This window comes from Lolium perenne, chromosome 3 (assembly GCF_019359855.2).
Source record: "Lolium perenne isolate Kyuss_39 chromosome 3, Kyuss_2.0, whole genome shotgun sequence".
Lineage (NCBI taxonomy): Eukaryota > Viridiplantae > Streptophyta > Magnoliopsida > Poales > Poaceae > Lolium > Lolium perenne.
In genome coordinates this window covers 199,051,102-199,078,817 of record NC_067246.2, presented here as the reverse complement: position 1 = coordinate 199,078,817, position 27,716 = coordinate 199,051,102, and positions in this window count along the sequence as shown.

Here is a 27,716-nt window from a genome sequence, read left to right as displayed (position 1 = left end):
AAAGTAATATTTTGCTTTGTAATGCAAGAATGATAATTATAGTATTTTGCAAATAATTTGATAAAAATAATCAAAGTGACATGAGCAAGTGATGAACTTGCCTTTCTTGACTACAAGATTATGCAGACAAGGACTTCGATGCGGGATAACTCCAAATTATGAAATTGTATCATTATCCGGTAAGGACAATGTTTAAAGAACTACAAACATGATATAATGCATATTATGAAATGCAATCGCTCTAAGCGTAACCTAAGTCCGATGATTTATGATTAGTGAGTTGGAATGATTTGTTTATGGTGTGTTGTACTTTTAGAGTTAGTTCACAAACAAGGTTCTTATTAAGATTTTGATTAACTTGGTATCATAAACAAGTGGTGTAATAAAGCATAGCAATCACATTAGCACACACGAAATAGTAGTTGACGTAGCATGCATATACTTGTTGTTAGTTTTAGTACTATAGGACATGGTTAATGATTACTTGTTATTTATTTCAAAAGAATAATTTTGGAAGAACATGTTACCTATGGAACAATAAGTATTTCAATTAGAAACTATTTGCTTCTATGGTTTACTATGGTTCTCAATTCAGTTTCCTAATTAAGTATTATATTGATCCTAAGCAAAATGAAGTTAGATGCATCTAGTATTTGTAGGGTTTAGTTAAGCATGAACACATAAAGTGAATTACAATATAGTATTGTTATTATGGTTGATCACAATTATGTGATACAAAATAAGTGTGGTTGATGAGCGTAGATTGCGCACCGTTGGGGAACCCCAAGAGGAAGGTATGATGAGCACAGTAGCAAGTGTTACCTCATTAAAAAACCAAGGTTTAATCGATCGGTAGGAGAAAGACGTGACTTCTAAACGTGTTGCTAGCTGACTTGTGGCAGGACGCTCTACCGGCGTCAGCAACAACGTGGAACCTGCACACAACATAACCAAAATACTTTGCCCCAACTTACAATGAGGTTGTCAATCTCACCGGTTTTTCCGAACACAAAGCATTAAATGTATAGTGTGGAAAGATGATGATTGTTTGCAATGAAATTAAAGTGAACGGTGCTTGCAGTAAGTGAAGAAAACAGGATGATTTTATCAGTGTAAAAGAAAGGACCGGGGTCCACAGTTTACTAGAGGTGTCTCTCCATGAAGATAAATAACATGATGGGTGAACAAATTACAACTGGGCAATTGACAGAATAAAGAGCATACATGACAAGATGATTAGTATGAGATTTATTTGGGCATTACAACATAACACAGAGACCGTAATCCAACTCTGTCTATGACTAATAATCCACCTTCCGGTTATCGTCCGAACCCCTTCCGGTATTAAGTTGCAAGCAACAAATTATCGCATTAAGTAATGTGTGTAAAGTAAACAATAGAATTATCCTTAGATAAAGCATTTTAGTTTTCTCCTTAGTAGCAACAACACATCTACAATCTTAGAAGTTATTGTCACTCTTCCAGAAAACTAGAGGCATGAACTCACTATCGAACATAGATACTCGCTCTTCGAGTCACAAGCATTTACTTGGCTAGAGTATCTACTAGCAACGGAGAGCATGCAAGATCACAAATAACATATGACAAGTATATAATCGATCTCAACATAGTATTCAATATTCATCGGATCCCAGCAAACACAATATGTAGCATTACATAAAGATGATCTTGATCATGATAGGCAGCTCACAAGATCTAAACATGAAGCATAAATTGGAGAAGACAACCATCTACTACTGCTATGGACCCATAGTCCAGGGATGAACTACTCAACCATCTATTTATTAGTGTCTGCTTCTTTAATTTTATCATGTTGGCTGGCTGACTTCTGCTTCTTTTTCATGGCTGCACTTTCCTTCCTTTTCATGGTTGCTTGTTCCTTCTTATTCATGGCTGCCACTTGTAATTCGTCCAACGAAAGTTATCTAACCTTCTCCAACAATTCTTTCAACTCAACTGCAGTGAAACAACCTGGCTTCTCACGATTCTTATCAACCTTTAGATACATATTGTCTACGCGCATACGATGTTTCTTTGGAAGGAAACGAAAGTTCCCAAAATGCCCAATTTTCCCTTTTAGTGGTTTTGAAAGAGGATCTTTTTCACAGTGAATACAAGCAGCATAGCCTTTTGTAGTACGTCCTGAAAGAGTGCACAAAGCTGGGTAGTCGTGAATACACCAAAAAACTGTTGCTTTAAGAGAAAACATTTTATCCCGAGGTTCTGATAGAGCATCAGCTGTATCCACACCTTTCCAAAGTAACTGTAATTCTTCCATAAGAGGCTCTAGAAAGACATCAAAGTCCTTCCTAGGAGATTCAGGCCTGGAATCAGCAAGGACATCATGAAATTTGATTGCTCCATACAACCCCAAGGTGCAAAGTTGTATGGAATAACAAAGACAGGCCACATGCTGTAGTTTGTGCTCATGTTGTTATAGGGATTGAACCCATCAGTAGCAAGGCCAAGTCTAATATTCCTGGTATCTGCAGCAAAGTCTGGCCAATTTTTGTCAAAGTCTTCCAAAACCTCGCCGTCAGCTGGATGGCTCATTTCACCCAAATCTTTTCCTACCTTAGGATTTCTGTATAACTTGTGCCACCGTGCTTCATTTGATGATTTTTTCGTAGAAAAAATCGTCTGCAACCTAGTTATCAATGGAAAATGCCTCAACACTTTCTACGGAGTCTTCTTTGCTTCAACATTTTTCCATCTTGACTTGCCGCACTTGGGGCAATTATCAAAGTCAGCATATTCCTTTCTGAAGAGAATGCAATTTTTGATGCACACATGTATTGAAATGTATCCAAGCCCTAATTTATCGATAACAACCTTTGCTTCACGGTATGTTCTTGGGAGTGTATTAGTAGGTGGAAATGCTTCACGCAAGATCTGAAGGATGTCAGTGAATGCAGAACTGGTGATCAAATGATTTGACTTCCATTAAAGAATTGTAACCAGAAAGGAGAATCTCGTGAACGAGGAACATCCAGGTTAAGTTTAAGTTAAGCCTCTTTCCTCAAATCCTCATAGAATGACTTCTTTTCTTCCACACTATTGGGAATAGAATTTGAGTCATCTTCATCATCGTTATTTCCATTCCCATTTTCGTACCCATTTTCCCAAGCATGCTGGTTCTGCTAGTAAGTCATCTAATCGCGCATTGAAAGGAGAATGCACTTCGACATCACCTTCAATAATAACTGCATCATCATCTTGTTTATGATATATCCACCGACTATAGGTTGAAGCTATGCCGTTTATTAACAAGTGTCTCCGCACAACACGCTGAGATCTGTGACACTGATTACAACACAAGTTACAGGGGCCGTATATGAGTTCAGTAGGACTGTATCTAGCACTGATGAAGTCCACAAAACTATTCACACGAGCCACATATTCGGGTGTAAATAGTATACCGTTCATCACCCATCTTCTATCCATCTGATCAACAATTAATGTTCATACTGTTAGAACGCTTCACACGTCTGAAGTTTATTGAAAAAATTATATATATCTACATACATAATATATACCGTATTAAAATATACTTTATGATAGATACGATGTTGTTAATTTGAGACTCTAAATGTTGATAGTTTTTGGCATAAATTTGGTCAAAGTTCACCCGGCGGTTTGACTTAAAAAATCTTATAAATATTTTGGCATAGAGGAAGTACAGTAATATACTACTCCATAAAGAATGGATCAAGGGACTATATGCTAGGGACTTACTGTGGCTGCCGAAGAGCGAAAACAGAGATTTGTCGGGGGCAGTCTGGCGACAGTCAGGAGGTGAACGTTATGGCGGGCAACGGCGGTAGATCCTCTCTCGCGTTCCAGAGAGCGTCAATGTGATACGGCGGTTCGGTCGACAATGGATCTACTTAGCTCACTGCGCTATTCTCCCGCCATGAACTAAACAATGTGGTGAACCACGAACTAAACAATTTTGTGAACTCCCTCCCGCCGAATACTATTTGTAAGGCGCAAACAGTGTTTTTTTTTCAAGCTGTCTCCCGCCGCTTTCACGAGCTGGGGCGCACGGGTAAACAACTAGTTCGGTCAAGGCCTGCTACTGAGAATGAAGACAAAGCCTACTAATTGGGTCCAGTAGAATCGTGTTCTAGACTGAGTGATGTTCCCCATAGTCAATGAAGTATTTGTCTACACCTAAATCTGGCCCAAAAGATCCAGAGGTAGCCCCCCCACCCAATACAAATAGGCCGTCAGCAGCCCAGGCCAAAATAGTTTTACGAAATAAGCCTTCGTTGTCATCAAACCTGCTTATTTTGTACCAGTGTGCCCGACGGGAATGGCACCAGGGACCCACGTAGGCCCGACATATTATGTAGGCCCACCAAGCTATGGCATGCGGGGCCACACGTCGAGCATTGACACACATCTCCATGTGGGTCCGATGGGAATGGAACCTAGGACCCACGTAGGACCGACAAAGTATGTAGGCCCAGCAAGCTCTGACACGCGGTCCCACCAATCTCTGACATGCGGGCCCATGCCACATCTCCATGTGGGCCCGACGGGAATGGAACCTGGGACCCACATAGGTCCGACATATTATGTAGGCCCACCAGGCTCTGACCTACGGGGTCATGCGTCCAGAATTGACGGCAAGCAAACACTTGTGCTGACACATGAGCAAAAAAATGGCATGGCAACTGACATGTGAATCTCATGTTGGTGGTACTGACAGGTCTGGTCCACTTCGCATGCCTGGAGGCTGTCGGAACTGGCGGCCCCACGCACGAGGGTCGTGTAGGTACCTGACATGCGGGCCCGAGTGCTGCAGGCTGGGTACAAGTGTGTAGACAGTGACTGCCTCCCTTTACAAATATGGGTCCCAGTGTTGCAGGCCTTGGATTGTTGTGCGGGTAGACTAGAAAATTATGTGAATAGAAGCGTGCAGAGTGTATCCACCGGCCCGAAGCCCATTTGTTGTGACGACCCCCCTCCTTACTCCGCAGTTCGGGCCACCCACCACCTGCGGCGCTCATTTCTGCACAATTATTAAAGTATAGACCTCGCCCGTCACTAATTTTTCGGGCCGAGCGGCCCAAAATGCCATCTATGACGCGAAAACGCCGTATCGTCATAGAAAAAGACAATCGCTGATGGATTTCTCAAACATCATCCCCAGACTGGCATTGAAGCCCCAACTCTTACTAGTGAAAGATGGAACACATTCGTCATCAATGATGGATTTGTTCCTCTTTTGTTGTTGCGGGAGGCACATGGAGGTGGATTGATGGGTCATTTTGGAGTGAAGAAGACGGAGGATGTCCTTGCTACTCACTTATACTAGACGCGCATGCGTCGGGATGTTGAGAGATTTGTTGCTTGCTGCACTACATGTCAAAAAGCTAAGTCTGGCCTTAATCCACATGGTTTATATATGCCTCTTCCTATTCCTAGTGTTCCGTGGGAGGATATTTCTATGGATTTTGTGTTGGGTTTGCCTCGTACACAAAATGGGAGGGATATCATTTTTGTTGTGGTTGATCGATTTTTTAAAATGGCACACTTTATACCATGTCACAAGAGTGATGATGCTGCGATTGTTTCTGATTTATTCTTTCGTGAAATAGTTCGGTTGCATGGTGTGGCAAACATAATTATTTCAGATCATGATTCTAAATTTCTTAGCCATTTTTGGAGATGTTTATGGGCTAAGTTGGGAACGAAGTTGATGTTTAGTACTACATGTCATCCCCAAATTGATGGACAAACAGAAGTAGTCAATAGAACTTTTTCTACTATGCTTAGGGATGTGCTTAAAAAAGAACTTAAAAATGTGGGAAGATTGTTCACCTCATATTGAATTTGCTTACAATCGTTCGCTGCATTCTACTACTAAGTTGTGCCATTTTGAAGTTGTGTATGGTTTTGTTCCTGTAACATCCCAAATTTTCAAATAAAGAAGAAAAATAAAGTTCCATTTTTCAAGTTTTGGAACCAACAAAAACTTATTTGAAAAACAATTAATATGCATAGTGCTCATGCATGTATGAGATGAGCCTTGCCATGATTGTTTGTTTGTTGCATTGAACATGTTTCCAAAACCCTAGACCCTACCCTATTTCAAAATCAAATATGATCAAATAAGAAGAAAATAAAATAAAATAAAAAGACATATGTGGGCATATAGCCCTAGTATGCAAATCTTGACCAATGCCTTTTTACTTCACCAAAATGGTTGGAAACCATTGTTAAACCCCACTAAACCCTAAACCATGATCATTTAGATCAAAGAGAAACAAATAAGAAAAAGAGAAAATGCAAATAGCTTCACATATGAGGCTATGGCTATTTTTGCAAAACTCTAACCTAAGCCATTCTACATTGTGCCAATGATTTGAAAACATTAATAAACCCTATCTAGTACTTAACAAATCAAATCCAAGGTGAAATAAAAGAAAAGAAAAAGAAAATAAAACTATACATAGAGGCATATGAGAGGAAATGGCAAAAATACAAATTTGAGCAAATGACCTCAAGACTTGGTGTGAATGCTTGGAATACTACCCTATCTCATTTCAACACTCAACAACATCATTTGGGTCAAGAAAAATCAAATCAAAAATCAAAGAAATACAAATTCCAAATTGCATGTGATAATGGTCACATGTACCATTTTTAACATCTTACCCTCTTTGAGCCTTTTATTAAGATATTCTTAAACCAAACTGATACATCCAAAACGTATCTACTTTTCCGAACACTTTTGCTATTGTTTCACCTCTAATTTGTGTATTTTGGATACAACTAACACGGACTAACGCTGTTTTTAGCAGAATTGCCCTGGTGTCCTATTTTTGTGCAGAAACTGAACTTTCAGGAAAATCCCCGGAAATAATCGCAATGGGCCTATTTTCATAGAAGATTGACGGAGCCAGAAGACGAGACAGAGGGGGCCACTAGGCGCCCACCCCACCAGGCGGCGCGGTGGGCCCCTGGGCCGCGCCGGCCTATGGTGGCGGCGCCTCGGCCAGCCTCCGACACTCCCCTTTCGACTACTTAAGCCCTCTGACCTAAAAACGCGAGGGGGTTCAACGAAATTGCCAGAAGACATCCAGAACTCCGCTGCAATCGCGAAACTCCGTCTCGGGACCAGAAACTTTGTTCTGGCACTCCGCCGGGACGGGGAATTGGAGGAGATCATCGCTATCATCACCACCGACGCCTCTCCATCAACCAGCCATGCTTCCCCCATCCATGTGTGATTAATTCCCCCGCTGTAGGCTGAAGGGGATGGTAGGGATTGGATGAGATTGGTCATATAATAGCATAATATTGTTAGGGCATAGTGCCTAGTATCCGTAGTTGGTACTTTTATGATATTGTTGCAACTTGTTATACTTAATGCTTGTCACTAGGGCCCGAGTGCCATGATCTCAGATCTGAACCTATTATCAATTCATGATGATATTGATTGCTTTATGATCTTACCTGCAAGTTGTATACACATATTGCTGTCCGAAACCCGAGGCCCCAAAGTGACAGAAATTGGGACAACCGGAGGGGAAGGCTGTGATATGAGGATCACATGTGTTCACGGAGTGTTAATGCTTTGCTCCGGTGCTCTATTAAAAGGAGTACCTTAATTACCAGTAGATTCCCTATAGGCCCGGCTGCCACCGGCTGGTAGGACAAAAGATGTTGTGCAAGTTTCTCATTGCGAGCACGTACGACTATATACGGAACACATGCCTATGGTTATTTAGTACTTGGATACTGTTTAATTACTATCTGCAAATGCCCTACCTTGATTGTTACATGAGTTCTCTCATCCATGCAGCGCCCGTTCATCCATCCCTGTGCCTACAGTATTTTAATCCTGCTGTTTACTATAATCACTACTGCTGTCTTTGTTACACTGCTGCTTATATTTCACTACTGCTACTGCTATAAAACTGTTGCTACTGATAAACTCTTGCGAGCAAGTCTGTTTCCAGGTGCAGCTGAATTGACAACTCCGCTGTTAAGGCTTACAAATATTCTTTGGCTCCCCTTGTGTCGAATCAATAAATTGGGTTTTACTTCCCTCGAAGACTGTTGTGATCCCCTATACTTGTGGGTCATCAATACTATTTTCTGGCGCAGTTGCCGGGGAGCATAGCTTTATTTGCAAGTTCACTTGGATTGATATTGTTTGCTGCAAATTCTCCATCATGGGTAAACCTCGCGATACTAAAGTTGCCATATTACCATCCACTACAAGAAAAGGTAAAACTCTGAGTACCTCTGCTGCTCTTGATTCACCATCTGTGATAAGTCAACTTGTTTCACCACCACAAGCTTCACATGCTGGTACTTCTGCTGAATCTGAAAATTCTTCTTATAATTTTAATGATGCTTCTGTTGTGCTTGATGATAGTGGTTCGTTAGGATCTTTTCTAGATGCTACAATTGCTAGGTCTAGACAAATTGAAAATACTGAAATTCCTAATGAAAATACTGTTACACCTATTAATTCACCTGAGTCTGTTGAATACTCTAGTGATGATCTTGATGAAGATTATGTGGAACTTGATGATGATTTTATTGATAAATGCAATGCTACTACTGGTACGAGTAATATTAAAAAGCTTCTTGCACAACATACTGTTAGATATAAACTGTCTCCTGATCCTAAATTTGCCACATCTCCTATAAACATTAAGGATAAGGATTATGATTTTTCTCTTGATTTATCTCATATATCTATTGTTGAGAAAACACCTTTTTGTGGTACTGAAAAAGAAAGTGTTGTAGAACACATGAATGAGCTTTCTACTTTGAGTAGCTTGTTTTTTGATGATATCAAGAAGCGTACTTATTTTGTTGCTAAAAAATTTCGTTTCTCATTAAAGGATGATGCTAAAACTTGGTATAATAGTTTGCCTCCTGATTCTACTGATAGTCCAAGTGGTTTGCTTGATGTTTTCTTTCGAAAATATTTTCCTGCTAGTGCTCAACATATTGCTTTGCAGAAAATTTATAGTTTTGACCAGGAAGATGGAGAGAAATTGCCTGAAGCTTGGGCAAGGTTTTGCTCTCTTATCAGAGCTCGGCCTGGACATGATTTGGAAAAGCATGACTTACTTGATATATTTTATAGTGGACTAACCATTGAGTCTAGGGCATACTTGGATAGTTGTGCTGGTTGTATTTTCAGGAAAAGAACTTCAGACGAAGCTGAAGAATTATTGGCTAGAATAGGCCAAAATCATGATGATTGGATTACACCTGAACCAACCCCAACACCAATATTGAAGAAGAGGGGTATGATTAAATTAAATGATGAAGATATGAGGGAAGCAAAGAAATCTCTTAAGGAGAAAGGTATTAAATCTGAAGATGTGAAGAATTTACCTCCCTTAGAAGATTTATGTAAGATAACTCCCCCTTCATCCATGATTGAGGTACATTCTCTTCAACGCTTTAGAAGGGAAGATATTCCTTACTCAAAACCTCCTGATCAATGTTTAGATGAGTTTGATAATTATGTTGTTAAGCAAGATAATTTTAATATGAGAGTAGAGAATCATTTAATGGAAAATTCTCACGCTATTAGTAAATTGCATGATATTGTGGAGAGAACCTCCAATGATGTTAAGATGCTTGTTAAACATTTTCATATGGTTCAAACTCAAATTGATCAACTCACTAAAGTGCAAAATGACTTATTAAAAAATAGTTCTAAAGAAAAACATGCTTATGAAGTAACAACTAGAGGCGGTGTTTCTACTCAGGATCCTCTATATCCTGAGGGGCATCCCAAAAGAGTTGAACAAGATTCTGAACAAACTAAAGAAACTAGTGCTCCTTCTAAGAAAAAGAAGAAGAAACATAAAGCTGTTGTAGAATCCTCTGAGCCTGTTAATGATCCTAATAGTATTTCTATTTCTGATGCTGAAACTGAAAGTGGTAATGAACATGATAAAGATAATGATAAGAATGATGCTTCTGATAAAGAAGAGGTTGAAGATAAACCTGAAAAGCATGCTAAAAATAAAAAGTACACTAAAGAAGATTTTATTGCTAAGAAACATGGTAATGAAAGAGAATCTTGGGTTCAAAAGAAAATGCCTTTTCCTGTTAAGAAACTAAAATCAAAGGAGGAAGAACACTATAATAAATTTTGTGATTGGATGAAACCTTTGTTCCTGCAAATCCCTTTGACTGATGCTATTAAATTGCCTCCTTATTCAAAGTATATGAAAGATATTGTTTCTAACAAAAGGAAAATTCCTAATGAGGAGATTTCCACTATGCTTGCTAATTACTCTTTCAATGGCAAAGTTCCAAAGAAGCTGGGCGACCCAGGTATACCGACTATCCCTTGTTCCATCAAGAATAATTATGTTAGAACTGCTCTATGTGATTTGGGAGCAGGAGTTAGTGTTATGCCTTTTTCCCTTTACAAGAGACTTTATTTAGATAAGTTGATACCAACTGATATATCTTTGCAAATGGCTGATAAATCTACTGCTATTCCTGTTGGTATATGTGAGGATGTTCCTGTTCAAGTTACTAATAATTGCTTAATATTAACTGATTTTGTTGTGTTGGAAATGCCCGAAGATGATAATATGTCTATTATTCTTGGAAGACCTTTTCTTAACACCGCAGGGGCTGTTATTGATTGCAATAAAAGAAAAGTTACTTTCAATGTTGATGACAAGGAGCATACTGTTTATTTTCCCAAGAGGATTGATAAAGTATGTGGAGTTAATACAATTTATAATTTGAGAACTATCAAAGTGGGAGTTATTGATTGTCCTATATATGAGCCTAAACAAGGATATCAAAATATTATGATTGGATCCATAACAATACAATACAAGGTAACATGATTGATTTGAGGTTTATTTCTTCTTATGTCATGTAAAATTTATTTGGTGGCAAGACTTGATCAACCTTGTTAACAAGTACATTTTATATGCATGGAAGAGCTAAACAACATTTCTTTCTTTCTCCACACTTGTTTTACTTGTTGTAGTACTATTTGTTTTGCAAGATGCTTTAGTTGTTTAGAAGTTTGAAAATATTTTTCTGTCCTGAAATAGTAATTTTAACACCCAGAAATGTGCATTTTTCAAATTTTTCAAAAATTTACAAAAATTATACCGTTGGTCTTATTTTTCGAAAAGCAACCTGGGAGTGCCTGGGGCTGACCAGTGGGGCACTGATGACGCGTGAAGCACACGTTCGTTGGGAACCCCAAGTGGAAGGTGTGATGCGTACAACAGCAAGTTTCCCTCAGTAAGAAACCAAGGTTATCGAACCAGTAGGAGACGAAGGCCACGTGAAGGTTGTTGGTGATGGAGTGTAGTGCGGCGCAACACCAGGGATTCCGGCGCCAACGTGGAACCTGCACAACACAATCAAAATACTTTGCCCCAACTTAACAGTGAGGTTGTCAATCTCACCGGCTTGCTGTAAACAAAGGATTAAACGTATGGTGTGGAAAACGATGTTTGTTTGCAATGAGCAGCAGAGAACAATGATTGCAGTAGATTGTATTCAGATGTAAAAGAATGGACCAGGCTCCACAGTTCACTAGTGGTGTCTCTCCAATAAGAAATAGCATGTTGGGTGAACAAATTACAGTTGGGCAATTGACAAATAGAGAGGGCATAACAATACACATACATATCATGATGACTAATATGAGATTTACTTAGGGCATTACGACAAATTACATAGACCGCTATCCAGCATGCATCTATGCCTAAAAAGTCCACCTTCGGGTTAGCATCCGCACCCCTTCCAGTATTAAGTTGCAAACAACAGACAATTGCATTAAGTATGGTGCGTAATGTAATCAACACAAATATCCTTAGACAAAGCATTGATGTTTTATCCCTAGTGGCAACAGCACATCCACAACCTTAGAACTTTCTGTCACTGTCCCAGATTCAATGGAGGCATGAACCCACTATCGAGCATAAATACTCCCTCTTGGAGTCACAAGTATCAACTTGGCCAGAGCCTCTACTAGCAACGGTGAGCATGCAAGATCATAAACAACACATATATGATAGATCAATAATCAACTTGACATAGTATTCCATATTCATCGGATCCCAACAAACACAACATGTAGCATTACAAATAGATGATCTTGATCATGATAGGCAGCTCACAAGATCTAAACATGATAGCACATGAGGAGAACACAACCATCTAGCTACTGCTATGGACCCATAGTCCAAGGATGAACAACTCACACATCAGTCCGGAGGCGATCATGGTGATGTAGAGTCCTCCGGGTGATGATTCCCCTCTCCGGCAGGGTGCCAGAGGCGATCTCCTCAATCCCCCGAGATGGGATTGGCGGCGGCGGCGTCTCAGTATGTTTTCTCGTATCGTGGCTCTCAGTAATAGGGTTTTCGCGACGGAGAGTTTAAGTAGGCGGAAGGGCAGAGTCGGAGGAGGCACGAGGGCCCCACGCCATAGGCCGGCGCGGGCCCCTCCTTGGTCGCGCCGCCCTATGGTGAGGGTGCCCTGTGGCCCCACTTCGTATCCTCTTCGGTCTTCTGGAAGCTCCGTGGAAAAATAAGACCCTGGGCTTTCGTTTCGTCCAATTCCGAGAATATTTCCTGTGAGGATTTCTGAAACCAAAAACAGCAGAAAACAGGAACTGGCGCTTCGGCATCTTGTTAATAGGTTAGTGCCAGAAAATGCGTATAAATGATATAAAGTTTGTATAAAACATGTGAGTATTGTCATAAAACTAGCATGGAACATAGGAAATTATAGATACGTTTGAGACGTATCAAGCATCCCCAAGCTTAGTTCCTACTCGTCCTCGAATAGGTAAACGATAACAAGGATAATTTCTAAAGTGACATGCTATCATAATCTTGATAAATACTATTGTAAAGCATATGAGATGAATGAAGTGATTCGAAGCAATGGTAAAGACAATGACTAAACAACTGAATCATATAGCAAAGACTTTTCATGAATAGTACTTTCAAGAAAAGCATCAATAAGTCTTGCACAGAAGTTAACTCCTAAAGCAATAAATTCTTAGTAGAAAGTTTTGAAGTAACACAAAGGAAGATATAAGTTTCAGCAGTTGCTTTCAACTTCAACATGTATATCTCATGGATAATTGTCAATAAAAAGTAATATGATGAATGCAAATAAGCAAGTATGTAGGAATCAATGCACACAGTTGACACAAGTGTTTGCTTCTAAGATAGAAAGAAGTAGGTAAACTGACTCAACATAAAGTAAAAGAAAGGCCCTTCGCAGAGGGAAGCATGGATTACTATTTTTGTGCTAGAGCTTTTCATTGTGAAAACATAGAAACAATTTTGTCAACGGTAGTAATAATTCATATGTGTTATGCATAAGACATCCTATAAGTTGCAAGCCTCATGCATAGAATACCAATAATGCTCGCACCTTGTCCTAATTAGCTTGGATTTCCATGGATTATCATTGCATTACATATGTTTCAACCAAGTGTCACAAAGGGGTACCTCTATGCCGCCTGTACAAAGTTCCAAGAAGATAGATCGCATTTGATTTCTCGTTTTTGATAGATCTCAACTAAGGACATTCATACCGGGACAACATAGAAAACAGATAATGGACTCCTCTTTAATGCATAAGCATTCAACAACAGATAATATTCTCATAAGAGATTGAGGATTAATGTCCAAACTGAAACTTCCACCATGATTCATGGCTTTAGTTAGCGGCCCAATGTTCCTCTCTAACAATATGCATACTCAAACCATTTGATCATGATAAATCACCCTTACGTCAGACAAGACGAACATGCATAGCAACTCACATGATATTCAACAAAGGTGTAATAGTTGATGGCGTCCCCAGAAACATGGTTACCGCTCAACAAGCAACTTATAAGAAATAAGATACATAAGCTACATATTCTTTACCACAATAGTTTTTAAGGCTATTTTCCCATGAGCTATATATTGCAAAGACAAGGAATGAAATTTTAAAGGTAGCACTCAAGCAATTTACTTTGGAATGGCAGATAAATACCACATAGTAGGTAGGTATGGTGGACACAAATGGCATAGGTTTTGGCTCAAGGTTTTGGATGCACGAGAAGTATTCCCTCTCAGTACAAGGCTTTGGCTTAGCAAGGTTGTTTGAAGCAAACACAAGTATGAACCGGTACAGCAAAACTTACACAAGAACATATTGCAAGCATTATAAGACTCTTCACCGTCTTCCTTGTTGTTCAAACACTTCACCAGAAAATATCTAGACTTTAGAGAGACCAATCATGCAAACCAAATTTCAACAAGCTCTACAGTAGTTCTCCACTAATAGGTGCAAAGTACATGATGCAAGAGCTTAAACATGATCTATTTGAGCCAAACAATTGCCAAGTATCAAATTATTCAAGACAATATACCAATTACCACATGAAGCATTTTCTGTTTCCAACCAAATAGCAATGAACGAAGCAGTTTTCAACCTTCGCCATGAACATTAAAAGTAAAGCTAAGAACACCAGTGTTCATATGAACGAGCAGAGCGTGTCTTTCTCCCACACAAAGAATGCTAGGATCCGATTTTATTCAAACAAAAACAAAAATAAAAACATATAGACGCTCCAAGTAAAGCACATAAGATGTGACGGAATAAAAATATAGTTTCACTAGAGGTGACTTGATAAGTTGTCGATGAAGAAGGGGATGCCTTGGGCATCCCCAAGCTTAGATGATTGAGTCTTCTTGAAATATGCAGGGATGAACCACGGGGGCATCCCCAAGGTTAGACTTTTCACTCTTCTTGATCATATTGTATCATCCTCCTCTCTTGACCCTTGAAAACTTCCTCCACACCAAACTCAAAACAAACTCATTAGAGGGTTAGTGCATAATCGAAAATCCACATATTCAGAGGTGACACAATCATTCTTAACACTTCTGGACATTGCTCAAAGCTACTGAAAGTTTATGGAACAAAGAAATCCATTCAACATAGCAAAAGAGGCAACGTGAAATAAAATGCAGAATCTGTCAAAACAGAACAGTCCGTAAAGACGAATTTTTTAGAGGCATTTAACATGCTCAGATGAAGAAGCTCAAATTAAATGAAAGTTGCGTACATATCTGAGGATCACTCATGAAAATTGGCAAATTTTTTTGAGTTACCTACAGAGATACCTACTCAAATTCGTGACAGCAAGAAATCTGTTTCTACGAAGTATCAACCTTACTATCAAAGACTTTACTTGGCACAACAATGCAATAAATAAAGATAAGGAGAGGTTGCTACAGTAGTAACAACTTCCAAGACACAAATATAAAACAAAATTGCTGTAGTAAAATAATGGGTTGTCTCCCATAAGCGCTTTTTCTTTAACGCCTTTCAGCTAGGCGCAGAAAGTGTGAATCAAGTATTATCAAAAGATGAATCATTATTACTAGGGGCTTTGCGCCTACCCTTCTTACTCTTTGGTTTAGGGAATATATGACCGCATCCGGGTGTAGAGGTAAAATTTAGAGTGCCTTTCCCCACATCTATGATTGCTCCTACGAGTTTCAGCAGGGATCTTCCAAGTGTGATTTGTCCTGTCCCTACACATTCAATAACGAGATAATCAGTGGATACCGTTCTTCCAAGAAAGGTTGTGAACACATCTTCAGCTATTCCCTTAGGAATTATAACAGAGTTATCAGTAAGAGTTATTCCTTCTCGTCCTTCAGTAAGTTCCCAAAGTGTTAAAGATTCATAAATACTTTTAGGCATAAGGCAAAACTCAGACATAATATCACAACGGGCATAAAAAGTTTCACCAAAAATAGCAACCTTAATAGTAGGTACCCACATTGAAGGTTCAAAGCTTATTGGAACATAATCATAATATTCACGAATCTGGTTGTACCCTTCTTTTAAACAAGATATATTTGTTTCGAGAGTGTTTAATCTATTATGAATGCTAGCAAGAGATGAATCAAAATTATTAGCGGAGCTAGATGATGTAACCAATTTTTTATGGCATTAAAAGCTTGATCCCCATCACAGTGAAGGAAATCTCCTCCCACTACAGCATCTAAGGCATATCTATAGTGAAGAATAAGCCCAAAATAAAAGTTACTAAGAAGCAAACTTAGAGTCATTTTAGGTTCAGTTTTACTATAAGAATCAAAAATTCTAGACCAAGCTTCTTTAAAACTCTCCTCACCCCCTTGTTTAAAAGTAAAGATCGATTCCTCAGGTGATAGAGTAACAGCTACAGGACTAGTCATGATAACAAAATAAAGTAAATGCAAGTAACTAATTTTTTTGTATTTTTAATATGAAGAAAGCAAACAAGACAGTAAATAAAGTAAAGCAAGTAACTAATTTTTTTGTGTTTTTGATATAGAGAAAGCAAAAAAGCAGTAAATAAAGTAAAGTAAAGCAAGACAATAACAAAGTAAAGAGATTGGATGTGAGAGACTCCCCTTGCAGCGTGTCTTGATCTCCCCGGCAACGGCGCCAGAAATTTAGCTTGATGACGCGTGAAGCACACGTTCATTGGGAACCCCAAGTGGAAGGTGTGATGCGTACAGCAGCAAGTTTCCCTCAGTAAGAAACCAAGGTTATCGAACCAGTAGGAGACGAAGGCCACGTCAAGGTTGTTGGTGATGGAGTGTAGTGCGGCGCAACACTAGGGATTCCGGCGCCAACGTGGAACTTGCACAACACAATCAAAATATTTTGCCCCAACTTAACAGTGAGGTTGTCAATCTCACCGGCTTGCTGTAAACAAAGGATTAAACGTATGGTGTGGAAAATGAAGTTTGTTTGCAATGATCAGCAGAGAACAATGATTGCAGTAGATTGTATTCAGATGTAAAAGAATGGATCGGGGTCCACAGTTCACTAGTGGTGTCTCTCCAATAAGAAATAGCATGTTGGGTGAACAAATTACAGTTGGGCAATTGAAAAATAGAGAGGGCATAACAATGCACATACATATCATGATGACTAATATGAGATTTACTTAGGGCATTACGACAAATTACATAGACCGCTATCCAGCATGCATCTACGCCTAAAAAGTCCACCTTTGGGTTAGCATCCGCACCCCTTCCAGTATTAAGTTGCAAACAACAGACAATTGCATTAAGTATGGTGCGTAATGTAATCAACACAAATATCCTTAGACAAAGCATTGATGTTTTATCCCTAGTGGCAACAACACATCTACAACCTTAGAACTTTCTGTCACTGTCCCAGATTCAATGGAGGCATGAACCCACTATCGAGCATAAATACTCCCTCTTGGAGTCACAAGTATCAATTTGGCCAGAGCCTCTACTAGCAGCAGAGAACATGCAAGATCATAAACAACACATATATGATAGATCAATAATCAACTTGACATAGTATTCCATATTCATCGGATCCCAACAAACAGAACATGTAGCATTACAAATAAATGATCTTGATCATGATAGGCTGCTCACAAGATCTAAGATGATAGCACAATGAGGAGAAGACAACCATCTAGCTACTGCTATGGACCCATAGTCCAAGGATGAACTACTCACACATCAGTCCGGAGGCGATCATGGTGATGTAGAGTCCTCCGGGTGATGATTCCCCTCTCCGGCAGGGTGCCGGAGGCGATCTCCTGAATGCCCCGAGATGGGATTGGCGGCGGCGGCGTCTCTGGAACTTTTCTCGTATCGTGGCTCTCCGTAATACGGTTTTCGCGACGGAGAGTTTAAGTAGGCGGAAGGGCAGAGTTGGAGGAGGCACGGGGGCCCCACCCCATAGGCCGGCGCGGGACCCTCCTTGGCCGCGCCGCCCTATGGTGAGGGTGCCCTGTGGCCCCACTTCGTATCCTCTTCGGTCTTCTGGAAGCTCCGTGGAAAAATAAGACCCTGGGCTTTCGTTTCGTCCAATTCCGAGAATATTTCCTGTGTAGGATTTCTGAAACCAAAAGCAGCAGAAAACAGGAACTGGCGCTTCGGCATCTTGTTAATAGGTTAGTGCCGAAAAATGCGTATAAATGATATAAAGTGTGTATAAAACATGTGAGTATTGTCATAAAACTAGCATGGAACATAAGAAATTATAGATACGTTTGAGACGTATCAGGCACCCTAGGGCTGCCCCCCATGTGCCGGCGCGGCCAAGGAGGGGGGCACGCCACCCTGTGGTGAGGGGCCCTCCTAGCCCCACTTGGTCATCCCTTCCACTCATTCTACTCTCTCTCCCGAAAAAACACGTACCAACTTTCTCTCACTCGCGTTTTTGCTCAAGAGCTCAGGATATCTCTTTGCTCAGCCCAAATTTCTGTCTGAAATTTGGCACATTTGCTCTCCGGTAAGTGACTCCTCCGATTATCCAAATAGAATTTTGTTTGGTTGAGTATATCTTGAGTATTTTGCTGCTGTAGGTGACATGTTAAGTGAGCTTGCATGATTGTTCTAAGTTGTAAAAACTAGTTTTGATGCATGTTTAGTACTCTACCAAGTTCCTATAGTAGTTTCCCTCATTTATATGTCTCCAAATCAACTTTTATAATGTTTGTTGAAAAATTTCAGAAAATGGAGTGGAATAGGCACCAACTCAACCAACATGAATTGGAGCTGCACGAAGTTATGAGAGTCCACCGCGAAGAGGGAGTATACCCCTCCTACTACCCATGCACCGATTTCATGAGGAGTGCAGGAATCTTGCAGGATGTTCAAAATCTGATTTCTAATGCAGGGTTGGAAAGTTTTGTTGTTGGTGAACCTTACCAATATGCAAAATGAACCATGTCAGTGGTGCAGGATTTTGAATTCCGTTGGTCCCAAACTAACCCCATGGTTCGATATAAACTCTACAATAAAACTATCAACTTGCCCCTTGATGATTTTTGTGCAGCTATTAGAGTGCCACAATGGGGATTATGCGAGAAGGTTAGGGGACTGCCACAGGAGCTCTTGAGTCTATACAAGATGATCTGTCAAGGGAGAAGCATCTCAGATGAGAGTTGTAAAATTCGTAGTATTCAACTCCCAGCTATTCGCTATTTTACTTACTTTATCACCAAGTGCGTACTTGCTAGAAAGAATGCAAATAAGTTATCTATCCAGGATTTTGTTTTCCTAGCTGCTGCATTGCAACGTGATAGGACTAATAATTTGGGTGCTTTGATAGCCTTTAGACTTGCTACTAACCGTGATAAAGGAGGAATTTTTGGAGGTCTCATCGCCTCTCGTTTGCTAGCTATGCATGGTGTAGAACCTCACCCTCTTGATGTTCAGCTCTCCATAGAGAAACTTGATATTGTTTCCATGATAAAACATGACTTTGTTTCTGATTGGTCTAATTTGAATAACTTGTCTTATGAGATAACCTTTTACAAGAAAAAGTGGAGAACAACTAAAAAACTGAAAGGCTAGTAGGATTGCCTGCACCTGCTTTGTTTAACCTTGATTCCAGGAAAAATTGTTTGATCACAGAAGATGAACTTGATGCATACATAGAGGGGGGTGGCCACCATGCAGAGGACGGCACGGAGGAGGCCGAGGAACCCCTCGACTTGTCATCCGATGCAGCGAGTTCTTCACATCAACATTTTGGGCATGTGGAGCCTTCACCCTTTTCTTCTGCACATGGACCTTATTATGACCACGCCATGTATGATCCACCGGCGTGGAACCCTGACCCTCGCTGGGGTTGATCTCCACTTAGGCCAAAAGCCTAAGCTTGGGGGGAGGTATTCCGGCATCACTCATTCATTGCATATTACAATTTCCGGGTACTTTTACATACTTGTTTCACTTCTTAAGGTGGCCTCTAATAAGAGGGAGATGATATTTGGGGAAGTGCTGTCTAAAAATAGATTCTGGACTGACACTAAATTTTTTTCTAAAAAGAGCCAGAATGTTATTTTGCGAAGCCAATTTTTGTGCATGTTCCCCAGGTTGTTATCTAACTTTCATTAGTTGAGCACTTTTCGAGTTGAGCAGCGGAAGATTTTTGTAAAAATTGATTACCATACTGCTGTCAAGTTTGACGGATTTCTGCTACTTTGTGTTTATGTGACTCTTTTAGTTTTCATTCTTTTGTTTTTGCTTTGTTTCTTTCCTAAAACACAAAAATACCAAAAATATTTTTGTTGTTTCTCTTTACCATTTGTTTATTTTGGTTTCTTGTTCGTATTTTGCTTTATTTACTATCGCTAGTTTGCTATGAGAAAATCCAAAAAGATTTTGCTTTGTTTGTCTGTTTCCTTTTGTTCTTGTTTCCAATTCTAAAACATCATAAATATTTGTTGTTCTTCTTTGGTTTTGTAAAGTTTATTGTGGAGTTCAGCGGTCTCCGGTGGCTGGAGCTTGGTTTTCATTCCATATTATTCAAGCTACACAAGTGAAAGGCAATAATGACGATCTGCGACAACTCGACTGTGGTGAGAGGCTGGTATGAACTCTATTTTTTTCATTTTTGTACATATACTTATCCATGTGAGCATGCTTAGTTGTTTCATTTGAGGTATATGTCATTTAAGAAAGTCTAGTAGTTCATGATCTCTCATGTTTAGCTCCAATCTATTAATATGAGCAGCATGTCATAAATATTTGCTTGCATTGTTTTATTCATAAATAGGTATGACATTGTGGTTGATAACCCACAAGTATAGGGGATCGCGGCAGTCTTCGAGGGAAGTAAAACCCAAATTTATTGATTCGACACAAGGGGAGGTAAAGAATACTTATAAGCCTTAACAACTGAGTTGTCAATTCAGCTGCACCTAGAAAAGCACTAGTAACAGGGGTGATGTGAAAGCAACAGTAATATGAGAGCAATAGTAACAGTAACACAACAGCAGTAGCAATAACACAGAGGCGATGGCACCGGAAAATAGTTGATACTACTTCCAATGACATATAGAACGAGTATATAATGATGAGAGATGGACCGGGGTTCCCAGCGATCTACACTAGTGGTAACTCTCCAATAACAAGTGACAAGTGTTGGGTGAACAAATTACAGTTGGGAAATTGATAGGATTGATAAAGCATTAAGATAGAACATCAATTCATTAATCATGTAGGCATGTTTTCCATATATAGTCGTACGTGCTCGCAATGAGAAACTTGCACAACATCTTTTGTCCTACCAGCCGGTGGCAGCCGGGCCTCAAGGGAATCTACTGGATATTAAGGTACTCCTTTTAATAGAGTACCGGAGCAAAGCATTAACACTCCGTGAAAACATGTGATCCTCACATCACCACCATCCCCTCCGGTTGTCCCAATTTCTGTCACTTCGGGGCCTTTGGTTCCAGACAGTGACATGTGCATACAACTTGTAGATACAATCTAAGCAATAAGTATAGAGCTTAAATCTAAGATCATGCCACTCGGGCCCTAGTGACAAGCATTAAGCATAACAAGATTGCAGCAACAATAACTTCACAAACTTTATAGATAGACTAATCATAATGTATCATCCATCGGATCCCAACAAACACAACACCGATTACATCAGATGGATCTCAATCATGTAAGATAGCTCATGAGATCATTGTATTGAAGTACATGGGATAGAGAGTACCAACTAGCTACTGCTAGAACCCGTAGTTCATGGGGGAACTACTCACGGAGCATGATGGAGGCGGTGGCGTCGATGGAGATGGCTTCCGGGGGCACTTCCCCGTCCTGGCAGGGTGCCGGAACAGAGACTGCTGTCCCCCGAATTGGAGTTTCGCGATGGCGGCGGCGCCCCTGGAGTCTTTCTGGAGTTTCGTCAAAAGGTATCGAGTTTTTAGGTCAAAAGGGCTTATATGGGCGAAGAGGCGGCGCAGGAGGGGCGACAGGGTGGCCCCACACCAGGCCGGCGCGGCCAGGGTGTAGCCCGCGCAGCCCACATGTGTGGTGGCCCCTGGCTCTCCTCCGACTCCCCTTCGGTGTTCTGGAGCCTTCCGGGAAAAATAAGATCTTTGGCGTTGATTTCGTCCAATTCCGAGAATATTGCCCGAACAGCCTTTCTGGAACCAAAAACAGCAGAAAACAAGAACTGGCACTGTGGCATCTTGTTAATAGGTTACTTCCGGAAAACGCATAAAAACATTATAAAGTGCGAGCAAAACATGTAAGTATTGTCATAAAACAAGCATGGAACATCAGAAATTATGGATACGTTGGAGACGTATCAGCATCCCCAAGCTTAGTTCCTACTCGTCCTCGAGTAGGTAAACAATAAAAAGAATAATTTCTGTAGTGACATGCTACTTACATAACCTTGATCATACTATTACAAAGCATATGAGATGAATGAAGTGACTCAAGGCAATGATCTATAGTTGCTAACAAATAGATAACATATAGCAAAACTTTTCATGAAGAGTACTTTCAAGACAAGCATCAAAAGTCTTGCACAAGAGTTAACTCATAAAGCAATAGATTCAAAGTAAAGGCATCGAAGCAACACAAAGGAAGATATAAGTTTCAGCGATTGATTTCAACTTTCAACATGCATATCTCATGGATAATTGTCAACATAAAGTAATATGATGAATGCAAATAAGCAAGTATGTAAGAATCAATGCACAGTTAACACAAGTGTTTGCTTCTAAGATGGAAGGAAGTAGGTAAACTGACTCAACATAAAGTAAAAGAAAGGCCCTTCGCAGAGGGAAGCATTGATTGCTATATTTGTGCTAGAGCTTTGGTTTTGAAAACATAAAGAGAGCATAAAAGTAAAGTTTTGAGAGGTGTTTGTTGTTGTCAACGAATGGTAGTGGGCACTCTAACCCCCTTGCCAGACAAACCTTCAAAGAGCGGCTCCCATTTTATTTTATTTTTGGGTGGCACTCCTTCCAACCTTTCTTTCACAAACCATGGCTAACCGAATCCTCAGGTGCCTGCCAACAATCTCATACCATGAAGGAGTGCCCTTTTATTTTAGTTTTATTATGATGACACTCCTCCCCACCTTTGCTTTCTCAAGCCATGGCTAACCGAATCCTTCGGGTGCCGTCCAACAATCACATACCATGGAGGAGTGTCTATTTTTGTTAATTAATTTGGGACTGGGAATCCCATTGCCAGCTCTTTTTGCAAAATTATTGGATAAGCGGATGAAGCCACTAGTCCATTGGTGAAAGTTGCCCAACAAGATTGAAAGATAAACACCACATACTTCCTCATGAGCTATAAAACATTGACACAAATCAGAGGTGATAAATTTTGAATTGTTTAAAGGTAGCACTCAAGCAATTTACTTTGGAATGGCGGAGAAATACCATGTAGTAGGTAGGTATGGTGGACACAAATGGCATAGTGGTTGGCTCAAGGATTTTGGATGCATGAGAAGTATTCCCTCTCGATACAAGGCTTAGGCTAGCAAGGCTATTTGAAGCAAACACAAGTATGAACCGGTACAGCAAAACTTACATAAGAACATATTGCAAGCATTATAATACTCTACACTGTCTTCCTTGTTGCTCAAACACTTTTACCAGAAAGTATCTAGACCTTAAGAGAGACCAATCATGCAAACCAATTTTAACAAGCTCTACGGTAGTTCTCCACTAATAGGTTTAAACTACATGATCTACTTGAGAGCTCAAAGCAATTGCCAAGTGTCAAATTATCCAAGACAATATGAGGCATTTTCTTTTTCCAACCAAATAACCATAAGTATTGTAGCTTCCAACTTTTATCATTGAACATTAAAAGTAAAACGAAGAACAAGTGTTCATATGAAAAAGCGGAGCGTGTGTCTCTCCCAAACAAGGATTGCTAGGATCCGATCTTATTCAAACACAAACAAAAATAAAAGCACACAGACGCTCCAAGTAAAGCACATATGATGTGACCGAATAAAAATATAGTTTCAATAGAAGAAACCTGATAAGTTGATGAAGAAGGGGATGCCTTGGGCATCCCCAAGCTTAGACGCTTGAGTCTTCTTGAAATATGCAGAGATGAACCACGGGGGCATCCCCAAGCTTAGACTTTTCACTCTTCTTGATCATATATCATCCTCCTCTCTTGACCCTTGAAAACTTCCTTCACACCAAACTTCTTATAAACTTCATTAGAGGGGTTAGTACTCAAAAAACTTGAATCCACTTTTAGTCCTGTAGTGACACATTGCAAGAACTCAATAAAACATTAGCTACAGCTCTCCACGTCTAAAAAACCTTGCTTAAAGCCCACTAGAGACAATGCAAAAAACAGAGACAGAATCTGCCAAAACAGAATAGCCAGTAAAGACGAATTTTAAAGAGGTACTTCCGTTGCTCAAATCAGAAAACTCAAAACTAATGAAAGTTGCGTAAATATCTGAGGAACACGCACGTAAATTGGCAGATTTTTCTGAGTTACCTACAGAGAACACAGCCCAGATTCGTGACAGATAGAAATCTGTTTCTGCGCAGAAATCCAAATCTAGTATCAACCTTCGATTAGAGGCTTCACTTGGCACAACATTGCAATAAAATAAAGATAAGGAGAGGTTGCTACAGTAGTAACAACTTCCAAAACACAACAAAACAGTAGCAAAATAAACACATGGGTTATCTCCCAAGAAGTTCTTTCTTTATAGCCATTAAGATGGGTTCAGCAGTTTTAATGATGCACTCGCAAGAAATAGTATTTGAAGCAAAAGAGAGCATCAAGAAGCAAATTCAAAACACATTTAAGCCTAACATGCTTCCTATGCATAGGAATCTTGTACACAAATAAATTCATGACGAACAAAGTGGCAAGCATAAGAAGATAAAACAAGAGTAACTTCAAAAGTTTCAGCATATAGAGAGGTGTTTTAGTACCATGCAAATTTCTACAACCATATTTTTCTCTCTCATAATAATTTTCAGTAGCTTCATGAACAAACTCAACAATATAACTATCACATAAAGCATGCTTTTCATGATCCATAAACACATAATTTTTATCAATCTCAAAAATAGTGGGATTAAAACTTTCGAACCCACTTTTATCAATAATATAACAAGATGATTGATCAATCTCAAAAGATATGGGACTCATAAATAAAGTCAAGAACTCTCCAATCCCATTTTCATTAGAAGTACAATTAATATTATCAAATAACATAGGACCATCATCTAGAGCTTTATCATAAACATTTGCCAAGCAAAATTCTTTAGTACCATGCAATTCGACATCAGGCACAAACAAAGCATGATCATAAGATTTATCAAAGTAGCATGGATTATCATAGATAACAGTAGCATAATTATTCTCACAAGTTTTACTCATAGGTACTATTTCAAGAGAATCCACAGGAACATAACATTCAACCTCTTTCGGTAAGCATGGAGGACAATCAAATAATGTAAGAGATAAAGAGTTACTCTCATTAGAAGGTTGGCATGGGTAGTTAATCCATTCTTCCTCCTTTTGTTCATCACTCTCCTCTTCTTTTTCATCCAATGAGCTTTCAGGTTCATCAATTTCCTCGTCTTTTTCATCCAATGAGCTTTCAGGTTCATCAACTTCTTCTTCCACAGGTTCCTGCAAATTGTGAGTGCATTCTTGTGCATTAATAAGTCTCTCTTTGTAACACCCCAAATTTCAATGAAAAGAAAGTTAGAGGATTCCAGAAAGCAAAATTTCAAACCAACAAAAACTTTTCTTTTGCATATAGTACCATGCATAGGACTTGTGCATTTGAGTGATATGCCATGATGATTGTTATTACTTGTATTTGATATGCTCTAAAACCCTAGAGTGATCATATGAAGATCACCAACCAAATAAATCAAAGAGGAAGAAATTCCAATAATTGAAAAACCCTAAAAACCCTCACATATGCTCTACGGCATTTTTATAAATCTTGACCCTAGACCTATTTGGTCTTCACCATTAGTTGAATAATGTTATGAAACCCTTATTACAACTTTTGGAATCAAAGGTTCACAATTCAAATGAATTTCAAACACTTTTCCCACTCACATGAGATAATGGCCAAATCTGCCAAATTTAGTCTGATCACCACTTTGAGCCCCTGCAATTCAATTTTCCCAAACCATTTCTTGCTAACTCTTTGCACCATTTCAAAGTCAACATCAAGGTGAACAACTTTGATGAAGATCACCCTGCCAAATTCATCTTTTATCATTAGCTAGGCTCATCCAAAGTTGCAACATTATAACAAGTGCAACAATCTCCACTTAGCCATTTTGGCAAATTTTTAAATTCTAATTTTTCCACCACCACCTCAATTCATCTCTGGTCAATTACAACTTATACCAACACTCACATATCACAAACTTTCACCTTTTGAACTTTTCCAAATTTTGATATTTTGCAATTTCCAAAATATGGCACTATTTGCACACTATTGCAAATAGTGATTCTACCCTAACTAACCTACCCCAACTTGCACCAAATGGTCCCCTGGTTCCCTCTCTCACTCACACCAACATAAAAACCCTAGGAGGAGAGGCATTGCAAGCATGGCATGGCCACGCCGGCCACATGCCGGCCATGCCGCACCACCTCCTCTCCCCTTGCTCCCCCAACCCTGGCCACCCTGCCAAACAACGCCACCGCACCCTACTGGACATGCTAGAGCAAGCCCTGGTCGAGGAGGAGCTCGACAGCCGCCGGAACACACGCGCCCAGTGGTGGCCACGCCATGCCGAGGACGTCGCGAGCGAGCGCCGCAGACGCGCCCTGGACACGCGCTGCCTGGCCACCTCGAGCACGCCCTGGACCACCTCGCCAAGAGTTGAGCACCGCCGCACACGTATGCAGCCACCAGACATGCCCTCGGCCACGACCCGTACCCGCCGTCGCCGGAGAAGCCAACCCTGGTCCGCCGCGGACGCGACGGACATGGAAGCAATGCGACCAACCTAGCCACCGCCCGACCCCGCTGTCGCCGCCAATAGCATCGCCAGGAGCCGTAGAACACTGCCACCACCTCGCCTAGCTCGACCGCTCGCCGGAGAAGCCGCGCCATGGTCGACTTCTTCACGGCCCCGCAGAACCCTCGCGTCCCTATAAAAGGAGACCTCCCTGCGTCAATCCAAGCACACCATCGCCTTCCCCTCTCTTCACTCGACCACCAGAGCCACTCCACCCTCGACATTGCCCACTGACGCCACCCAATCGAAGCCTCACTGCCCGTGATCGCCGCCGAAGCTCGCCGTCGATTGGAGCCGCCCCAGGACGAGCCGACGGTACCAGGAGCTTCGCCGTCGTCGACATCGTCCCCGAGCACACTGCCCACCCTAGCTGGAGCCACGGTGAGCGCTCCGACCCCCTAGGCTCGCCGCCAGACCCTCTGCTTCTCGTCGGAGAAGACGACGACCGTGCGCCGTTGGATCACCTTCTAATCCAACGCGCCACGTCGCTCGTACCGCTTCGGCGTTTAAAAGCCGCTGACATGCGGGACCCCCTGTCAGGCAGCCCACGCGGGCACAGACCCGTGGCTGGGCTGGCTTGGGCTGTTTTTAAACCGTTTCGGCCCGTTTAGTTTCCCGCCGGCCTGTTTAATTCAAATTTGATTTAAACATTTTCCAAACTTTTTCAATACTGCCCAAACTTTGAAATTCAACCATTTTAAATTGGCTAAACCAAATTTAGTGAATTTTATATTGTTAGAAAGCCACCGAAATTCTCTACAACATGCCACTGGCCTCATGGTCAAATTCTTGGTAGAATTAATGTGACAAAAATAATAAGACAGGGACTTTTCCCTATTCAAATAATTCCTAAAAATCAACC